This window comes from Chiloscyllium plagiosum, unplaced genomic scaffold (assembly GCF_037043375.1).
Source record: "Chiloscyllium plagiosum isolate Xiang-an unplaced genomic scaffold, Cpla_swu_hap1 HiC_scaffold_27, whole genome shotgun sequence".
Taxonomy (NCBI): domain Eukaryota; kingdom Metazoa; phylum Chordata; class Chondrichthyes; order Orectolobiformes; family Hemiscylliidae; genus Chiloscyllium; species Chiloscyllium plagiosum.
Genome location: NW_028270165.1, coordinates 19,362,405 through 19,371,982, shown reverse-complemented (window position 1 = coordinate 19,371,982; position 9,578 = coordinate 19,362,405).

The window sequence follows — 9,578 nt, the reverse complement described above, 5'->3', positions numbered from 1 at the left end:
AGATAGAAAATCCGTAGGGATGAACGTTTGCTGATTTTCTGAAGATTCACAAAGCTTAGACTGGGATTTGGTGATTGTTTCCTTTCCACTCCCAGGAGCCGCAGTGGTTGAGGCGGTGAGTTGGGGAAAGTGAAATATGCCCGTGAGCAGCGTGTGGGGCTATTTCAGCTTCCCCTCCTCTGACAGCGCTGTGACTTGACTCCGATGTTCTCAGGGACATTTATTGACGCGAGACAGTGAAAAGATTCTCATTCCCGCAGATCGGGAATTCAAGCCGTATGCCGGCTTCAGGACAATGAGAAAGATTAATTGGGGTGTGTGAAGAAGCTGTGAGCTGCATTTCAAACAGGTAGGTGGAGTCAGATGCGTCATCCATTGCGCCCCGGCCCTGTGCGTATCTTACGGCACAATGCTGCAGAGTTCTGACGTTAACACGGACATGCGCAGCAATGGGAACATTCACAAGGTGATCAACCAAAGATAATCACCGTCACTGCTTCCCTTCCACAGGCCCAACTTTGTGAAGCAGTATCTTTCACTGGCAAATAAAACACCCTTGTCCTCAGGTGCCTGCTTCGTTTCGCTCACGATTTCTAGCCCCTCACTGTTCTAGTCTCATTTCCAAACACTTTGCTCACAGCCTCAAACGAAGCTCTGCGGGTATCTGCTTGTTCCACCCGAACAGGCAGTGGGTTGCAGATTCCCACCAGGACCAATGTGAGTGAAATATTTTTCCCCCTCCGCTGATTTGAATCTTAAAGATGAAGCCGGGGAGCAAGCTCCCTTTCTTTTCGACGACATTTCTCATTTTGTGCTCGGCAGGGTTCACACCTGCGTGGGGAAACCGCAATGGATTTCAAGTCCATCGCATTAACCACTCGGCCCACGAATACAGAACCACACTGACAACTTCACTTCCCAGGTCTGTCTGCCTGTGGAGCTGAGAAAGAGTGAATCATCGCAGAGTTTGTTTGAATCCAATCACTTCACAGTGATTTGAAAGGAATAAATATCTGCACATGGCGAGTCTAGGTGTTTCATCCCAAAAGGTGAAATGAACTTTCCGTTAAAAACAAAACGAGAAATTGCAGGAGGAATTCAGCAGGTCAGGCAACATCTGTGGAAAGAGAATCAGAGACAACATTTCAAAATTCTGTTTTCTCCGACAGGTACTGTCAAATCTGCCGAGTTTGTCTTTTTGTCTCGGCTTCTCAGCATCCACAGTCCCTTACGTTAGACATTAATTCAATTCAGAAACCCCTTTGTGGAGAGGATTTCCGTTTGGTGAACATTTTCCTGACCCCATTAAAAGCGTTCAGCTTCGAAGCCAAGCGAACACAGCGCCCCTGGGTGGGCTCGAACCACCAACCTTTCGGTTAACAGTCAAAGGGGTTGACCAATTGCGCCACAGAGACAGGCGTTGGCGAGGGCTGCACCATCGCTTAGGTGAGGCTATTAGCGAATTCATAATTCAGACTCCCCGCCTAGAATTACAATTGTTGTCTTCCGCGCAGTCTTGCGAGACATCCCGGCTTTCTTAACTTGACTTGTGCAAAAATGCCCGATTAAACTTCTCAAAAAGAACCTTTGTTAAAAGAGGCTGAGCTCCCTGGAGTACGAATGGGACAGGAAGTGAAATGATTGGAGATAGCATTGAACAGGTTGACGTGTTTACTTCCCTAATTTCCTTATCCCTGTGCCAATTGGCACGTGGCTTGGGCAGTCATGTTATTGCACACACTGAAGCAGAGGGATTTGAACCTGAGCCTCAGGGTTCTATGGGAGACTACAGCTGCACCACAAAAAAGAACTCTAGTAAATAGGTCCTCTTCTGTTGAATGAGAGGAAACAGCTTCCTCCTCAACATGAGACACGACCACTGTACCCTCCGTGCCCATTACAATAAATTAAGCCTTCTCCTGTTGAATGAATGAGTGGGAACCCCTCTCCGAGCTCCAAGAAGCGGGGGGCCCGGCCGGAGGCTGGATTTGCTCAAGGCTTGTATCTATTAACTTATTTAATTGGTACCTACTGTATGGGGCTATGGTTTACATAAAAACCGGAGGGTCATGTCAGAGTGTTTGTTTATATTTAGCAGTTGTAGTTGGTAAAATACACTCCCTGGAGGAGCACCTTCTATGATGCTGCATTTCTTGCCTTCTGCTCTTCCCCCATTTGTTATCTCTCATCTCGATTTTACATTTTCAGTCAAATTTAATTTTACATTAATCAGCCTTGTATTCACTGTGTATTATTAATTAATCTGTTGGATTGTTGTAATGGTGTAATTTCATTTATGTTGTCTGAGTTTGACATTGAATGTGCAGGTGTGAATGCCAGTAAGTTGTGAAAATAAATCAAGAACTTGTGCTTTTTAAACAAAAAGACGAGTTCAATGGTATTACTGGCATTGTCTCCTTTGAGGATGATGATTATAGTCTGACCAACAAACCATTTCATGCAGTCACCCAGTTTAATTAAAGTCTTTTGGAAAATAATTCTGGCAGGCAAAGATTTATACAACCCAAAATACGGTTGGTAATCATGTATATTCTTATCTTTTAAGCCGTAACAGATGGCATTGCGTGGCGGTTTGAGACTGAAACTTCCCTCATCAATCTACATTCTTTCCAGTGAAGTGAAAATGGCAGAGTCTCGGGCCACAATCAGGTTTCAGGAACATCCCGGGGAGGTCGCCAGGCCCGAGCGGCAAGACCTGGCTCCTGCCCCCGGGGAGAGGAGACAGTGAGACAGGGTAGGATTGGGAACCGCGGGAGGAGAGAGAGTGGGGAGTTTATAAACTCCTAGGGGGAGGCCTGAGGCCTCGGAATAAAACCCACAAGCCCAGTGTTTCCTTCTTTGGGAAGGGACCTCGGGTTGCCGGTGCAACCTGCCGCCATCTTTGTCAGGGTAAGGCGCTGTCTTGGGGCGGGGAGCGCGGGCAGCCATCTTGGTGAGGGCCCCATTAACCGTCATTTCCGGAGGAGAATTCCAACCTTGTGGCAAGCTTGGACAGCAGGAAGTCATTCAGCAAATTTACTGGTTTTCTTTTCTCAAGCAACCTTGACATTTCATTATCATGTCCCTGATTCAGCTTCATTTCCAGCACCTTTGGAGGCAGCTTGTTCAAGCTAATTGTTACCTAAATGAAGTTTTCCTCCATACACACACAAGGCTATCTGGCTGCATGAGGGTATTCAGGTTTCTGTGTCCTGGATAATATGTGATCAGCAGGCATCTGGCAATCTCCAGGAATTGCCGCCTGTGTTATGTTTATTTAACTGTACTGACATTAATCACATATTTTGTGAATTTCTTTTGCAGGAAGACACGCGGAAAGAAATCTGAAAGCAAATGACACAACAACTTCTGACAGAGACACTTGATTCATTGGGACTTGAATATCAGCAACTGTTCAAATCGAGAAGAAACGTTTGCTTTTGTTTGCTTCAGAGCGATTTTGGATACGGTGTGGCAGGAAGAATACTGAGACACACAACTGAGGGAGATTCAGTGCGCTGTCTGTGAAAACTGCTTCAACCTAATTACTCAGCTTGGGGAATAAAAATCTAACCATTCACGGTGGGGAGAGACTGTGAACACATTTTGTCTGTAATTTCAAATCCAGAGCGAAACATGGAAAGCTCTCCCTATGGGGAAACTGTGGAAATGTGAGTATTGTGAGAAAGGGTTCCCTTCCTCTTCGGTGCTAGAAACTCACAGACGCATTCACACCAGGGAGAGGCCATTCACCTGCTCCATGTGCGAGCAGGGATTCAGTTGGATGGACAACCTGTGTGCACCAGCGGGTCCACACAGGAAAGAAGCCATTCACATACCCCATGTGCGAGAGGGGGTTCGTGCAGTCATCTACACTCCGGATCCACCAGCAGGTCCACACGGGAGAGAGGCCATTCACATGCCCCGTGTGCAGGAAGGGCTTGTGGGCAATGTACAGCAACATGAGCGGGGCCACACAGGGAAGATGCCATTCACCTGCTCTGAGTGTGAGAAGGAATTCATTGATTCTTCTGGCCTGCTGATCCACCAGCTGATGCACGCTGGAGACAGCCCACTCCCCTGCTCTCAGCGCGGGAAGGCTTCTCCAGCTCCTCCCACCTGTGGAGACACCAGTGAATTCATATACCATTGCAGGGGGATTGAAAGGACAACGGCCGAGTACCATTAGCAACTGGACTATCAACCCAGTTCTGGGAACTCACAGGTTTGAATCCTGTTGTGGCAGATGACGGAATTGGAATTTGGTCAGAAATCTGGAGTTCAGAATCTAACAATGAAACCGTTTTCAGGGCAACATAGAAAACCCCCATCTGATTCACTCATGTCCTTTTGAGGGAAGGAAACTGCCATTGTGGGAAATGATTCACTCAGTCATCCCAGCTGCATCCTTTACCTGATCTGACCAACACGTGACTCCAGACCCCAGCAATGTGGTGGACTCTTGACTACGCTCCCTGATTCCTGGAAAATAGGTGGGGAGAAATTTACTTGGATACAGACCGTAGGTTGAAATTGCTGAGTGAGGCAATACTTCCGCTGGGTTAAGGCTGTAACAAGGATCCAATTACAAAGGGACACGTCTGTGCTGACCAATAGTAAAGAAAGTGGGGATGGGGAGTGTGTGCACTTTGACCTTGAGCTGTTTTAAAATGAAATAAATTGGTTTTCATATGCCTTTATGCTGGGGAGATCTGAAGCAGTACCGAAGTTGGGTCACAATTAAGGTGGCCTGAACTTACCATCAGACTCAGACACTGATATCTATGAGAGCCAACACGTTTTTGTTTTAAAGCTGGTAATTTCTTTCAGCCTCTAACACTAAGTTTCCAATGTTATGTATCAGAAGGAGCAGTGAAATAGTAGCTAGTATTGTTAGAAACTGTTAAGTCTGTCATCTCTGCACGTACTGCGTTGTTTCATCTGCATTGTAAAGTTTACTGCCTGCAGCGGGAACGTGTGGGCTGTGTTCACTAGAAACTAAAAATCACACAACACCAGGTTATAGTCCAATAGGTTTATTTGGAAGGACTAGCTTTCAGAGCACTGCTCCTTCGTCAGGTAGCTGTGGAGCAGGATCATAAGGCACAGAATGTATAGCAAAAGATTAGTGTCATGCAATTGAAATGATATATTGAACCAACTTAGATTGCTGTTAAGTATTTCTTCTTTTAGAATGGGTTGAAGGTTTCTGTTCATTAATATGTAAATCCCAGAACTAGTTTTAAGTCACATTCTCCAGATAACTTCAGGTTTTATAAAAAGAGGTGACATCTCAGCTCAGTCAATGCATTAAAGGTGTAAGGTTTGAGTCTGTCTGTATCCCAATCTTGAGTTAGACTGGTTGTATTTTCAAAGTAGGGATTTATAAAATATGAAATGGCTTGACTGCCTGCAGATTGCGCACCTTTTGAGGAAAACTGAATGTATCTGCAAATATAATTCTGAAAATCCAAATTCACCCTATAGACTTTGTGTGTGTGTGCATAAGAGAGTGCTTGTTTGCATGCTTGGTAAAGTGTGATGGTTTGGAGATGCCGGTGTTGGACTGGGGTGTACAAGGTTAAAAATCACACAACACCAGGTTATAGTCCAATAGGTTTAATCGGAAGCACTAGCTTTTGGAGCGCCGCTCCTTCATCAGGTGGTTGTGGAGGACACAATTGTAAGGCACAGAATTTATAGCAAAAATTTACAGTGTGATGTAACTGAAATTATACATAGAAAAATACTTTGATGGTTTTTGAACAGATGAAAGACTCAACAAACAATGATAGTTTCACTTCTTTCGTATGTAAATAGAGTCATAGAGATGTACAGCATGGAAACAGACTCTTCGGTCCAACCTGTCCATGCCGACCAGATATCCCAACCCAATCTAGTCCCACCTGCCAGCACCCTGCCCATATCCTTCCAAACCCTTCCTATTCATGTACCCATCCAAATGCCCCTTAAATGTTCTCAGGTTAACTGTAACAATTGGTGTTAGCTAACATCAATTGTTACAGTTAACCTGAAAATGTAACTTATGTAAATCACAAAACCTTTTTTAGTTTCACTTTTTTCATATGTAAACTATCATGGTGTTCGAACAGATGAAAAATTCAAGAAACAATCAAGGTATTTTTTAATGTATAATTTCAGCTACATCACACTGTAAACTTTTGCTATAAATTCTGTGTCTTATAATTGTGTCCTCCACAACCACCTGTTGAAGGAACAGTGCTCCGAACGCTAATGCTTCCAGTTAAACCTGTTGGACTATAACCTGGTGTTGTGTGATTTTTAACTTGGTAAAGTGTAAGTGTGATGGAGTGTAAGCCTGTGAAAGGGTGTATTTGTGTGTGTACCTGAGAGAGAAAGTGTGGATAAAAGCGAGGGGTGCATTTTGGTAAAGCAAACAAGGGCAAGGCTTATACAGTAAATGGTAGAACAGAGAGACCCGGTGGGGGGAAAGTTTCAGGTACATAGTTCTTTGAAAGTTGCATCACCGGTAGACAGGGTGGTTAAGGTGGTGGTTAGCACACTTGCTTTCATTTTTCACATAATTGAGTGTTGGAGTTGGGACATCATGTTGAGGTTGTACAGGATGTTGATGAGGCCACTTGTAGTGTACTAAGTACATGGAACATAGAAAAATACAGTGCATACAGGCCCTTTGGCCCTCGATGTTGTGCCAATCCAAGCCCACCTAACCTTCAATAGCCCACTATCCTCCATATGCCTACCCAATGCCCGTTTAAATGCCCATAAAGAGGTAGAGTCCACCACTGCTACTGGCAGGGCATTCCATGAACTCACGACTCCCTGAGTAAAGAACCTACCCCTAACATCTGTCCTATACCTACTGCCCCTTAATTTAAACCTACGCCCCCTCGTAACAGCTGACTCCATACGTGGAAAAAGGTTCTCATGGTCAACCCTATCTAAACCCCTAATCATCTTGTACACCTCTATCAAGTCACCCTTAAACCTTCTTTTCTCCAATGAAAACAACCCCAAGTGCCTCAGCCTTTCCTCATACGATCTTCCTACCATACCAGGTAACATCCTGGTAAACCTCCTCTGCACCCGTTCCAGTGCCTCCACATCCTTCCGATAGTATGGCGACCAAAACTGCACACAATACTCCAGATGCGGCCGTACCAGAGTCTTATACAACTGCAACATGACCTCAGGACTCCGGAACTCAATTCCTCTACCAATAAAAGCCAGTATAAAAGTCCCATATGCCTTCTTCACCGCACTATTTACCTGGGTGGCAACTTTCAGAGATCTGTGTACATTGACACCAAGATCCCTCTGCTGATCCACACTACCAAATATCTGACCATTAGCCCAGTACCCCATCTTTTTGTTACTCATACCAAAGTGAATCACCTCACACTTACCCACATTGAACTCCATTTGCCAGCTTTCTGCCCAGCTCTGCAGCTTATCGATATCCCGCTGGAACCTGATACATCCTTCCTCACTGTCAACAACTCCCCGACTTTCGTATCATCCGCAAACTTGCTCAGCCAACCTTCTAGCCCCTCCTCCAGGTCATTTCATTGGTTTGGTCGCCCTGTTATGAGGGCGTAGGAGGTTGAGGGGTGACCTTGCAGAGATTTATAAAATCATGAAGGTTGTAGGTAAAGTGATTAGCAAATGTCTGTTCCTTTAGTGAAGGAGAATTAAAAACTAGGGGACATTTTTTTAAGGTGAGAGGAGAGAGATTTTAAAAGGAACCTGAGGGATAACGTTTTTACACAGACGTTAGTTTGTGAGTAAGTGAACTTCCAGAAGTGATAGACGCAGGTATAGTTACAATATTTAAAAGACATTTGCATGGTGTAATGAAGGTGTAGGTGTGTAGTGTACCTTTTGACAGAGAGGAAGTGAGCAAGGACTGACTGAAAGCACAAAGCGTGCTGAACAATTAAAAAATGTAACATTTGTTTGAAACAAATAGCTGGAGTTGCGTTGCCATTGAACAAAAACAAATTCCAATTTGGCCAATCAGTTTAAAGTATGCCCCGATACCAAAATCCTATCGAATTTGAATTTTACCGTTTGGAATGACACCAAACCAATGAAATGATCTGATGTTTTGGGGTATAAAACCAGACGTTTTGAACAGTTAGAGGGGAAACAGCAAAGACAACCAAGCAAGCACCAACACAAGGCCAGCCGGATATCTCTCGTGAAGAGACAGGTTCTTCCATTTCTATCATTGTGTGACCCAAATGAGACATTTTTACTGATAGCTGCATAATGATCTTCCTGCTGGATTTTTTACAGGGGGCACAGTTTCTAGTGAGAGAAATCCTGTATCCTGGGAAGGTGGGTAAATAAGAAAAAGTGCCGTTGATAGCATTTTAACTGTGGAACTACCAGCTCTTGTGGGAGCAGTGCATTCTTCAAAAACATTTTGGAGGTATTCTGTATAACTGTGAGACTGAAAACAGTTTTCCCACTGAGCGTTAAACAGATACTGAGAATGTAACACGTTATAGAGTGTGTTCCTGGGAAATGGAGGAGGATTGAACTTGCCAACATGAACCAAACTTTGCAGAGAAAGGAAATTTCCTGGGACGGAAGAGGTTGATAGCAGTCAATAATTGTCAGATTATTTGATGAAGATAACAGCTCATATGGGGTGATTACTGGGGATCCCAGAAGATTTGTACAGAACTTGACAAATCTTTAATTAGGTTTGAAACATTGTTTAGTGTTTTGATTGATAAGGTTTATCTAAAGGAAGAAACTGCTAACTTTAAAAAAAATCAAGGTTAAGGAGGGACAGATTGATTATATGATTGTTTGAGGACAGATAAAAAGACATTTATTGACATTGACAATAGACAATAGGTGCAGGAGTAGGCCATTCTGCCCTTCGAGCCTGCACCGCCATTCAATATGATCATGGATGATCATTCCTAATCAGTATCCTCTTCCTGCCTTATCTCCATAATCCTTGATTTCACTATCTTTGAGAGCTCTATCCAACTCTCTTAAACGAATCCTGAGACTGGGCCTCCACTGCACTCTGGGGCAGAGCATTCCACACAGCCACCACTCTCTGGGTGAAGAAGTTTCTCCTCATCTCTGTCCTAAATGGAGATTGGAGTAGAGCTCAGAGTGATACAATTCTAAAGTTTCACTCTGTGCATGAATGGAAAACTGCTTAAAGATTGGCTCCTGGTCTTATACTTCACCGATTAAAATTGCTCGTTTGACAACTCTTGTAATCATAGAATCCCCACACTGTGGGAGCAGGCCATTCGGCCCATCGAGTCCACACTGACCCTCCGAAGAGCATCCCACCCAGACCCACCCCAAAACCCATCTCTGAACACTGTGGGGCAATTTAGCAAGGCCAATCCACCCTAACCTGCCCATCTTTGTGACCAAGGGCGGAAACTGGAGCACTGAAAGGAGGGCAGAGGAATGTGCAAATCCCACACAGACAGTTGCCAAACAGTGGGATCGAACCCAGATCCCTTGCAGTGTGAGGCAGCAGCGTTAACCACTGAGCCAGCGAAATGGCTGATCTTTAAAACATTGAGAATAGCTAA